At 48.1% G+C, this 12,067-nt stretch overlaps 1 protein-coding gene across 2 annotated transcripts in view; it reads left to right on the top strand.

The window, feature by feature from the left end:
- Window positions 1–12,067, top strand: part of DNAJC6 (DnaJ heat shock protein family (Hsp40) member C6) — a 51,022-nt gene that overhangs the window by 11,022 nt on the left and 27,933 nt on the right. The gene's annotated exons all lie outside the window — the stretch shown is intronic.

Here is a 12,067-nt window from a genome sequence, read left to right on the forward strand (position 1 = left end):
AGGGGCGGGCCGGCGGCTCGGCGGGGGTGGGGGGGTCCGGGGTGGGTTGGGGGGTTGTTGGGGGGGGTCCGGGGTGGTTGTGGGGGTTTGGGGCGGTTGGGGGGGGTCTGCTACGCCGTGGGGGTGGTGTTAGCGTTGCGTGGGGCCGTGGGGAGCGTTTCCAGACGGGGACAATAGCGGCCCTTTGTCCGAGCGCGGAGGGGGGGGGATGGAGGCAGTGCTGGGGGGCCGGGCTGGCAGCGCTGCAGGAATCAGCGGCTGATGAGGCCTCACGGCCGGCTCCTGTGTTCAGCCCAGAAGGGGACAAGGTTATTCTGAAGCTAAAATGGATGGAGTGTTTTGGGATCTTTCCCCAACTGATTTATTGCACAGAAGCATCGTTACTTCCACCCCCCCCCTCCCCAAGCACTCATCGAACTGAGTTGGATTAATTCTGATAGATGATGCACTTCATGCAGCATTTTTTTTTTTAATCAGGGAGTAGGGGACCAGATGGTCTTTATGACTGGTAATGGGATAGAGAGCTCTGCACCTCTAAACCACAGGTTCAAATTTGCCTGGATCACTAGTAATCGAGAGTACTCATCTGATGGCTTTTAAGTGATCTCTGGAAACAAACTGGGTCTGGTTCTGCTTGGTTAGATGTGCCCATTGCCATGAACATCTACAGCCTTTGCAGTGAACTTCCAAAGCTCAAACTTGGACAGGGAAAAGCCCTATTCAGTTGTGGGGGACCAAATTTGGTGTCTGCCCATTATAGTGGGGTGATCTTGCAGCGATACCTGTACGGTTCCATGAAAGAAAGGGGTGGGCCCGAGGCAGCAAGTACTTAAAATTCATCACCTTTGTTTTAATGTGGTAACCTCTTCTCGAGGGGAAAAACCCCTAACGACCTACGGCTGGGCTTGGGCGGGGAGAGTCCTGCCTTGATTCTTTTTCACATTTTCTCTGATGTAATGAGTCATGTTTTCCTCTTCCCCCTTGCCATTTGATTTTGCTTTCAAGAGTTCTTTTGGGGGTTGGCTTTGTTTTGTAACTTTTTTTAGTCCTGGACTGTAGAAATGTATTTGAATTTGCTGCTATGATATCTCTGCTACAGTTGCTTGTAATCATAGTATGTGTCAGTAGATTCTTACTCACAGTGGGCTGCTGTGTTGTAGTTTTTTGGGTTCTTGTGTTGGCATCTGCTGAGATGGTTAGATGTTGCAGTCAGTTTAGTATCGAGCATTAAAGCAATTATCTGAATGAGTTCCCTAGAACTTTAAGAACCAAAGGCATTGGTGTGGTGGAAGGTGGCATTTGCATCCAGCCAGGTGTGGGAGCGTCCTGCAGCTCGTGTCAAGCCATGGCTTTTGTCTAGCGTCAGCTCAGTGTGTTATTTGAGTGTTGCTGTTGCAATTGTTCTATTTTGTTTCCTCAAGCCATTCCGCTCCCTGACAAGCGGGGAAAGAAAAGTGCTCACAGAGAGCTGGACTGTACCTTTATTTACAGGTTCTGTGCAATATTCAGCCATTTCAACAATTCAGCTACTAAATCTGAAGACATCCCAGAGCATTAATTGTATTCATGCCCTCTATCATTTTCTAGGATGTTCTTCCCTTAAACACATGGGCTTGATCAAGGGCTGCCTCTGGGATTTGGAAGCTGATGGTTGAGAGATCTGTGTTAATCAGAGTTTGCTTCCTTTGGTTCATTTTGGTGCTCTCACTGCCTAAATTTTACAGGCACCACAAATGACACACCTGACACTTAAGCAGCAACGAACCTCAGGCCTTAATATGGCCCTTGAATTGAGTTTATAGGATTTTTTTTTATGCCTTATCTGTTTAATAAGGGCTTTTTGGTGGGTGTTTCTAAATCTTTACATGAAATTTAAAAAAGCTGTATTCAGTGTGATGCTCTGTTCTAAACCTGAAGTCCATACTTGTATCTGCCTTGTTCATTTGAATGCTTTATGCTGATAAATGCCTAATTGTCATCAGTTCATTCCAAAAACATTTTTCTTTAAGCTTTTATAATTTCATACTTGGCAAAGAACCCTATCCACCCCTCAGGTGTGCTTGTGATTTCTAGTGATTTGGTAATTGAAGCCACTCATGAATTGTGGGACATGATTTATCTTCAATGCAGTGTGAAGATGGATAGTTATGGAAGGGGGGGAATTAGGGAGTGGTGTAAGAGAGAGACAGGAGGATAAGGTGGCTGGGGTGTTGGTTTAATAGGAGCAAGGAAACAACCACCACCCACCTTCTGTGTTTTGTTTTTTTAAATAGAGAATTTTAAATAGAATATTATAGATACTTGAGACTCCTCCCACTAATGGTGCCAAAGTCTGAATTCCCAAGATGGGCAGTGGTAGAGCATATTTCAGTTGGGAAAAGAGACCCAAATTTCTCGGGAAGGAGAAGGATGAGATAAATTGGTGATGTGTTACAGCACAGGGGAGGTGTGCTGCTGGGCTTTGGTGGGGCAGGGGGACCTCTTTTCTGCATAATCAGGTGGCAGACCCTGCAGCTGAAATCTTTGTGGTGCCCTGCCCAAATCAGAGCTCGTTATGTGCTTCCCACATGCCTGACCTCTCTTACCTTTCAGTTTTCCTTTTTTTTTTTTTTTTTTTGCTGGTTTTAAATAACAGCTTCATGTGTGGCAGAACAGCTGCTGCCTGAGTCCTCAAAATGGCTGTTTGCAGTTGAGGAGCAAAAGAGTCCCGAGGTACGATGCCGTGTCACCAGGCAATGTGGGACACACGGTGCAGCGCCGTGCTTTGGCTGGCAGGGTTGGTGCTGTGCTGGACCCAAGCACCTCAGGGTGCACCTAAAGAGCATCTTTGATGAAGTTAAATAGTTGGAGCATCAAACCTTCCTCTTCTCTCCCCACGCAAGTTTCAGCTGCACCAGGGCAGCGCACGCTGGGCATAGAAAAGTGGCCTTTGCTCTCTGGAAGATGTGTGTGTAGATTAATATTAAGCAATTATAGAGATTAGATGGGTGAGGATTTGTGCTGAAGGCAAAGTGCTGGCAATTCTGGGGCAAATTGCTGTTGGTGTAGCTAGCGTGGCTGTATTTGCTATTGCTGCAATGGCACCAACTCACACGAGTGGGCCCCTGTTGTGTTTTTCTATTAATTTTTTTTAAAACTAATTCAAAGTATTAGATCTTAAAGTATCATCTCTTAACGTGGGCTTGCAATCTCATAAAGAGCTTCTTGCAATGAAAATAATCAGCGGTTACAGCTTTGTTGTAACTTCTGAGTACTTACGATTATTGACTTAATATTTTTTTTGACTGGTATTGCTTAGTGTCAAAAGAAAAAAAAAAAGCCAGGAGCCCCGAGCACCGTGTGTGTGGGAAGGGTTTGCTGAACCTCCTGCCCACAGCGTTGTTGAGTGCCTCCCTGTTAGGCTTGGGTTTAGCTCAAAGGAGCCAAGAGCAGAACCTTTATTTCAGGTAGGGCGGCCGTATCAGTTACTGCTGGTATCTGATGGTGCTTGTGTGACGACCTTGTCTTTGGTTGCTCTAAACTTTGCCAGACTTTGACCAATATTTCATTCTGACTGGTTTGTGTGTGGTTTAAATCTCAGATTTAAATCTCACAGTGTGGCCTGTTCATACAGGGTTATACTTAAGTTTTGCGACGCCTCGAGTGGGCATTAAAGCTGTGCGCAACTCTAGCACGTGCTCTTAAGTGCTGAACGTGCAGCTCCTGATGTAATGTTTTAAACGACTCCTATGGAATATGCTAGATGCAATATGGTAACATGATCACAGAATCAACCAGGTTGGAAGAGCCCTCTGGGATCATCGAGTCCAACCATTGCCCTGACACCACCATGGCAACTAGACCAGGGCACTAAGTGCCATGTCCAGGCTTTTCTTAAACCCCTCCAGAGATGGGGACTCCACCACCTCCCTGGGCAGCCCCTTCCAATGGCTAATGACCCTTGCTGAGAAGAAATGCTTCCTAATGTCCAACCTGAACCTCCCCTGGCCAAGCTTGAGGCTGTGTCCTCTTGTCCTATCACTAGTAGCCTGGGAGAAGCCTATAACTCTAACGGGACCTATCTGTTACTGCTAACTGCCAGTTCCTCCAGAAAGCGTGCTGGACTCAGGCTGGAAGTTTGAGGATGGAGGGGAGATAAGGGGAGACTTGAGCTGGACACCAAACATGGCAAGTTCAAAAAAACAAATTCCAAGAAGAGCATCCATGTAGTCTCCTTTTGTCTCTTTAAGTCTCTGAAAGGGCTCATAAGATGAGAAGCAGGCAGTGGAGAAGCAATTTATTTAGGTTTTTGCTGTGGCATTCAATAATGCTTTCTTAGCAGCTGGCTGAGCATTGAAAGAAGAAGAGGTTCTAGGAAATAAGATATAAAGGTAACAGCAAGGATACATGTTATGAAAGGAAAAGACTCTTTCTATGCTCTTCGGTGGTGCTTATAAACTAGCTAATCTATAAAATAGCTTATAAACACTCAGGGGACAGACTTGTTTGTGCTACGTGCTTCCTCAGGCAGAGTAACTGCAAAAGAAAAGTGTTTTAAATAAATGGCAAGTGTTGAAGTTGAGATTTCTTGAACTGTTTTACACTTGCAAACATAATCTCTTGTACTCTGGTGATTCCTTTTCACTGAGTCAGAAGAGAGACATCTCCATGTCACTGGCACGGGGACAAAGACCGTCGCTGACAATGTTGTCTTGTGTTCTCTTCTAGCTGCGTTTTCAAACGGGGAGGTTCAGTTTAATAACTCTTTTGTTCAGTTGGTGTTTTCTGGACACTCGAATGGTTTGCTGTTGGCAGTAGTGCTTTTCTTTTTGTGCTGTTTTGACAGGGAGGAGAAGCAGAGAGAATGTCCATCACCTTTAAAGACCAATTTCACGTGTTGCACTAGTCATTCAGTATCCCAGCCTCACATGCGTTTTGTTCACTGTCGTACGAGCTTTGTAAGGGAAAATAAATATATAACAAATGAAACAAATTGGGCACGGCACTGGGGCGGTGATTTTTTTTTTTTCCTTCCTCACTACTCTTCTCAAAAAGAAGCAAAAATCCCTCTTTGTGGAAATCCTTCCTATTGCTTAGCTGATGGTGCAAGCAGCACTCTTCAGTTACTATTTCTCAAGCAAAAGAGAAATATCTTAATTCTTCAAATTCCCATGAAGTTTACATTCAGGCAGTCTCAAATGAACCTTCAAATAAAAAGCCTTGGGCTCATACAATATTAGTTCTAGCATTTTATCATAGAGAAGCACAAAAAGAAGTTCTTGAGCTTCTCTACCCTACAGCGCTCCATGTGCTGCCAGCGGCCCCGAGTGCTTCCCAGGGGAGGGCAGGGACCCTGCCCCAGCCCACGCACAGGAGGGGACCGTGACTTCTTGTGGGAGGGGGAATACAGCTTTTCCTGCATTTTCCAGCAGAAATGCACAGAAATCTCCCCGTGCCAGCGATTCCTTAAGGTGCAAACCCAACCCCATTCCTATTCAAAGCACTTGCTTTAGGAGCTTCTCGGTTCCTCCTGTCTCCTCTCCTTCCTCCCTGTGTCTATGGCATATGGGCCCCTTGTAAGCTTATAATGGCTTTATTCTCCCAGCCTAACTTCATCTGAAAAGGATGCTCGTAGCTTTTGGGAGTGAGAAGGGCAGAACAACATGGGGTGACCCCTCTGTTAGAGGTAAAGCTGCCAAGAAGTTCTTGGGCAGGTAGTAATGCAACTTTGGACCTTGAGGCAGTTTCTATTTGATATGCCAACTATTCCAGGCAAAGGGCAGTGCCAGCTAATTGCTGGAAATTTGCAGTAAAAAAAAAAAAAACAAAGAAACAACCAAAAAACCCCCAACGACAATAAAAAACGCTCCAACTACTCCCTCACTTGAATAAATTAGTGGAGATGTCTTAATGCTGGGGATGTCTGCACCACAAGATGGGTCTGTGCCCAACCCTCCGTGCACTGAACCGGTCCTTATGCTGGAAGGGGGGTATTGAGTGGGGAGTGGTGGCTTTGGCAGCTGCCTGTCCTTGCCTCTGGCTTTCCCCCCGTGTTTCAGAGCTGGCCATGCTCTGGGGGAGCTCCCTGTGGCCATGTTTCCTCTCTGGGCAGGCAGCCCCCAGCTCACCTCCGGTGAATCCAGCCTTCCCCTCCTGCTCCCCAGCCACGGGGTTTTGTCTCATCGTTAATATGCTTATTGCAAACCAGCCAAACTGCGCAGCTTTTGGGGTGAGGGATAATACTGGGTTATAATCTCATGTGATTTGTGAGCTGATGAGCTCTTATCTTGGCTCGTAGTGCATCTCCCTCTGCTTCCCTGTGCCCTTAGAGCATCCAAACATCTTTATAGCCTGAGCTTAAACTTCTCTTTGGCCACGCTAAAGTCACTGCTGTGGGCTTTAACCTCTTTTTTTGGGGATTACACTTGCTAAAGGAGCCTTCCCCTTGCATGCCTCCACTGCGTGTTCTGGAGCATCAGGACGTGTGAAACCTGGGTTTGGGGGTCTCAGCAACGGCGTTATCAAATGGCAGGAGCCTGTTCTGCTGCTGTTGTCCCACAGTTCTACTCTGCACGTATTTTGCCGTTTATTTTTACGGAACAGCAGTTTAAGATATCTGTGCTCAGCCTTGCAGGGAATCCAACTCTACCAGGAATCTGGGACAGCGGTGGAGGAGGGGACAGATGAGGCTGGTAGCAAAAAAGAAAGGAAAAAAAAAAAAAAAATCAATCTTCAGGGTCTGTGTGAGTCTGAGGGACTTCCCAAGTGATTTCTGCAGGTAGAAGCGCTCTCCTTTCCTGCGAATACCCCTTTATCACTGTTTTAGCTGCCTCTGTTGCTGCTGCTTTGCAAACCACCACTCAGTGCCTATTAAAAAGTTGATGTAATTATGACACTTGGGCTACGTCTGATCTAAGAGAGGATGTAAGTGCATATAATAGCATAGATGTTCTGGAGTCTTTGCTTAAATGTGATAAAGCTCAGCTGCCCAGAAGAGAGCTGTGTGCTGGGAGGAATGGTTAGGGAGGACGGGGCTTCAGGGCATTCAGATTGTGCTCTTAAAATGTAGTTGATGAATGAAGCACTCGATCTAAACGCTATCGATTATCACTGGATGCAAAGGAGCCACCTGCCCAGAGATCTTCATTTAGAAATGCCTGCCGCCCTCCTCCTTGGAACTGGAGGTTAAACTCTTCCAGTAATGGCTGCAAATTGATTTGCAATCCCCTGAAAGACAAAGTGCTGAGCGTGGAAGATAGCCTCAGCGTGGGGAATGGCGGGTGCTGAGGGTCCCCAGGGCTGTGGCATTTCAAGAAAGATGTTGAGGTGTTGGAGCGAGTCCAGAGGAGGGCGACCAAGCTGGTGAAGGGTCTGGAGGGTCTGACCTCCAAGGAACAGCTGAGGGAGCTGGGGTTGTTTAGCCTGGAGAAGAGGAGGCTCAGAGGTGACCTTAGTGCAGTCTACAACTACCTGAAGGGAGGTTGTAGCGCAGTGGGAGTCAGCCTCTTCTCCCAGGCAACCAGCGACAGGACAAGAGGACACAGCCTCAAGCTTGGCCAGGGGAGGTTCAGGTTGGACATGAGGAAGCATTTCTTCTCAGCAAGGGTCATTAGCCATTGGAAGGGGCTGCCCAGGGAGGTGGTGGAGTCACCATCTCTGGAGGGGTTTAAGAAAAGACTGGCCATGGCACTTAGTGCCATGGTCTAGTTGCCATGGTGGTGTCAGGGCCATGGTTGGACTCGATGATCCCAGAGGGCTCTTCCAACCTGGTTGATTCTGTGATTCTGCTCTGCCTGGCTCAGTTTGGCTGGCTGTCGTTTTTTTCCACACTTATACCCCTCCATACGTGATGTACCTATAGGAGGATGCTCTAATAATGTCGTGGCAGGGGTGCCTGCCCCAGGGCTGCTCCTCCTCCCCTTCGCACGCTGTGGCCTCCAGCCTGGCTTCGTATCCCTCAGTGCTGGTGTGAAATCACGTCCTGCATTACACAGGCTTTGCTGGGAGAGCTGCGTGCGGGAGGAACGTGAGCTGCGGCTGCTCCTCTGCTGCTGGGGGGGAGGCAGAAGCACAAATAGTATCATTTTTTGCTGAGTGTTCCTTAAAAACAATTGGGCTTTGTTGCTGAAGCCACAACAACAGCAGCTCAACTTTTTTCAGTTCGGGACCTTTAAAGGGCCCTTTCTGCCAAGGCACAGGGCAGCCTCCGCCACATCCCCTGCTCCCCTTTCACGCTGTGCCCTGATAATAGTCTGGGGAGGGGGAAGACAAGCAAACACTCCCCTGAAATACTTTGTGGGGAGGGAGAAGGCTGTGGCAGGTGGCTAAAAACTTCCAGAAATGTGGAATTTGGGACATGTAAGCAGCAGCTAACAAGTTTTTTCTCGCTATAGTGTCAGGCTCTTGTGGTACCATAGAAAGAGAAGACAGAGGAGCATTTAATCCTCCCAAACTAACCTCTTTTTTGGGGAGGGTGGGAGATGAAGGCTTTAATGCTTTTCTAGAGAAGAACCATGGTGAGGAAGAGGGAAGGTTTAGGTCTTTCCTCGCTCCATCTCTAAAGAAAGCACAGGCAGTAGCTCTCTGAGGGAAAAAAATAATAATTTGACATTGAAGATACTGTTACATATAGTCTGGGCAGACTGAGGTAAACCTGCTTCCTTTCCTATGGTTTCATGTCTGCTTTTTGTCTGCCCTTTGCAGGCAAAAAGGGTCTGTTTACTCTTGCTAAGTAACCTATGGAACGTGGTACTTCACTGCCCGATCTTTAATTTCTAGACGTCTTGCTTTCACCTCCCCACTCTCAGGCTAAGTATTGCTTCATCAGCATAAATATTCAGGCTGACACGGTCTTAAATGCCTTTTAAATGTCAACTCATTTCCCCCTTAATTCTCTGGAGAGCTGGAATTCATGCCCTGTGGTCTGTAGGGTTTGTGGGCTGCCTGGGGGGGCCAGTGCTCAGGGACCCCCCCAGGCAGATGAGGGCCACAATGTGCAGATCTTGCAGGGAAAGCTTCCAAATGGGGCATTTCTGTCTCGTTCCAACCAGTGAGCATCTCCATCAGCTGGTGGTAGTGTGGTACCCTCTGCTGCTGGCCCCTCCGTGGTCCCCTGTGAAACCCCCGGCTGCAGGTGATGGTGGCTGGTGCCCCCATCACGCAGGGTCACACCTGCTTCATTCACCCACTTCTGGTCCTAAACCCCAGGCTTTAAAACAGGGCTGGTTTAGGTGTCACTAGGCACAAACACTGCTTGTGGGACTGCGGCAAGAGGAGTTGAGGTGAGTGGTCCTTTGTGGGGGTAGGGGAGGAGGGAGATGTTTCCCTACAGTTTCTTTCTCTGTCCATATGCAGAAGACGAGTTCCCCAGTTTGGCTAATATATGGACTTTGATGGTTTTGCTCTACTAAGGGAAGACAGATGACAGTATGGATGAGTATTAGGCTCTCCTTAAGCTCCCACACCCCAAAGCTGTCCTGCTAAAGCACTTCACGTCGCTTTGGTGCAATGCCTGTGCCTCTGGTGAGCAGGTCATGGTGGGACAGCATGCAGAGGAGCCGTGCTTGGCCATTCCTGTACAGGGGTGCATCCTTCTGAACTTCCCTGGTGATCACAGCGTTCTCCTCTGAAGCTGTGCACCCGCTGGTGGGACGTGTCTGCAGGGATGAAGCACTTGCTGTGCTCTCTCGGCAGTCTGTCTGCCTTGGGAGAAGGTCTCCTTCTGCCCTGCTCATCCTTTTCCTGATACTCTGTAAAATTAGCTAGAGAGCAAGGTGTGACCTTAAGTGCTTTAATTAAGACTTGTACGCTCTCCAGCTCCCATCCTGTACAGCACAAAGGCTGCTGCTGTCAGCAGAGGCTCCTTCAGTTGTCATCTGTCCAGAGAAATCCCACCCTTTGGCTGCTGATGAGAAAGGACTGGGGTAGGAACGCTACTATGTGACATATTTCAGTTTTGTGAGGAGATGTGGCAGGTCGTTGCTTTATTTGGTGACTGCTGGAGGTTTATTCTGAACGCAGAATAGCCTCTTCTCAGAGCAGGTGTTAACTCAGAGCAAGTACCTTCAGCCAGAACCAATACAGACTTCACCTCATCAACCGAATGTATGAACTTGTCTCTTTTTCACACTGCTCCGTTGACTTGAAGCACTTCAGCGAGGAGATCATTGTTGCAATTGCCTAACAGAGCTATTCAAGAAGAGTCACAGAATCACAGAATCAACCAGGTTGGAAGAGACCTCTGGGATCATCGAGTCCAACCATTGCCCTGACACCACCATGGCAACTAGACCATGGCACTAAGTGCCATGTCCAGGCTTTTCTTAAACCCCTCCAGAGATGGTGACTCCACCACCTCCCTGGGCAGCCCCTTCCAATGGCTAATGACCCTTGCTGACAAGAAATGCTTCCTAATGGCCAACCTGAACCTCCCCTCTGTGTCCTCTTGTCCTATCACTAGTTGCCTGGGAGAAGAGGCCGACTCCCACTGTGCTACAACCTCCCTTCAGGTAGTTGTAGACTGCACTAAGGTCACCTCTGAGCCTCCTCTTCTCCAGGCTAAACACCCCCAGCTCCCTCAGCCGTTCCTCGGAGGTCAGACCCTCCAGACCCTTTCCCAGCTTGGTCGCCCTCCTCTGGACTCGGTCCAACACCTCAACATCTTTCTTGAAGTGCGGGAGTCATCCCGTGCATCCCAGGCATGCTTTGCAGCACACACAGCAGTAAAACTGCTACATTAAAAGTTCCTGTATTAGGAAATGAAAAGGCTGCAGCGAGCAAGTGATCCCTCTGAAACCTGCGCTACAAATACAGGTCAGAAGCGTGTCTCTGAAGCGCACTGAGCCTGTCGGGGAATATCCAATAACTGGGTTAATAAAGAGTTCTTGCCAGGTAAGCAACAAGATGTCTCATATACAGAGAGACTAATTCTCCGTAATGAGGCTTCTAGACAGCAACTCCAACCCATGGTCAACGTTACCTCAACTGCTGTGTGACAACGTGCCAAAAACCAGGATCCAAGCCACGTGGCAGGCTCCTGGGTTGCTCACTTGCAGCAAACTACTTCTGCGCAGACAAGCTTGTGAGCTCCTGTTTCTGCTGTAGCAGAAGATGCTTTTGGAGCTTGTGTGGGGTCTGTGAGGGTTAATTTTGGCTTTGGCTGTGGCATAAGTAAATGTGCACACGGGATGGAGTTCCTGGTGGGATGGAGGGGGGGGGTCATGTGCCCCAGGCACTGCATTTTAATACAAAATGTGCCTTTTGCCTTTGTGTTAAGGGAGAAAATTATTTCTCTCTTCTGAATTTACCACCCGACTCTGGTAGGAAGATCTTTCCGATCACCTTATCTGCACAGTGAAACCTGAACCTCCTTCCTGCCATGCTCCGAGAGGGAGCAATGACGGGCTCATCCCTTCAGACCCAGCGAGTGTCCTTAGTCTTCCTTCTGCCTCAGAACAGGTCATAGTCCTCTGCTGATGAGCTTGAGGGAAAACTCAACCGCTCTTTTCTCAGGACTTATATGTTCAAGAAGAGAAAACATATGAAGAGAGCTGTCCCTGAGCGTGGTTTAGGGATGTGCAATGGCAGCAGTAGGTGATGCCTGGCCAGGTGGCTGATTTCCACAGGAGACATGTGGGACGTGGGGCTCAGCCCTCCCTGTCCTGGTGCCACGTTCCAGTGGCTGTTGCGCATGGCTCAGGGAACCGTGGCTGTCCTTTGGAAAGGTCTGCAGTAGCTCTGAAGGTCTCTGTCTACAAGAGGGACTTAGCAGAGCAATGTTTTATTCAGCAAAAAACGCAGGGGCAGGCTACCTTTTGTTTAATCAGATTTTTTTGGGGCTGTTCTTGTGGGTTTCTGTATGTATTGTCAGGTTTGTGTGTTAATGCATTAACCCTTTCTGCACCTTTATACATATTTATGCTTTGTAGGAGACGCTGCCTAGCAGAGGAGCCTTTGAATGTGTTTATTTTGTTCTTCTAAGTCTGTGGAGACTGTATCATTCCTAGTAACTGCAAAAGACTTTGTCAGCACTGAGGATGCTGCTCTCCTCCAGTGACTAAAAGATACCCCAGCAAATGACTGCACCTGG

This window comes from Nyctibius grandis, chromosome 8 (genome assembly GCF_013368605.1).
Source record: "Nyctibius grandis isolate bNycGra1 chromosome 8, bNycGra1.pri, whole genome shotgun sequence".
Taxonomy (NCBI): domain Eukaryota; kingdom Metazoa; phylum Chordata; class Aves; order Nyctibiiformes; family Nyctibiidae; genus Nyctibius; species Nyctibius grandis.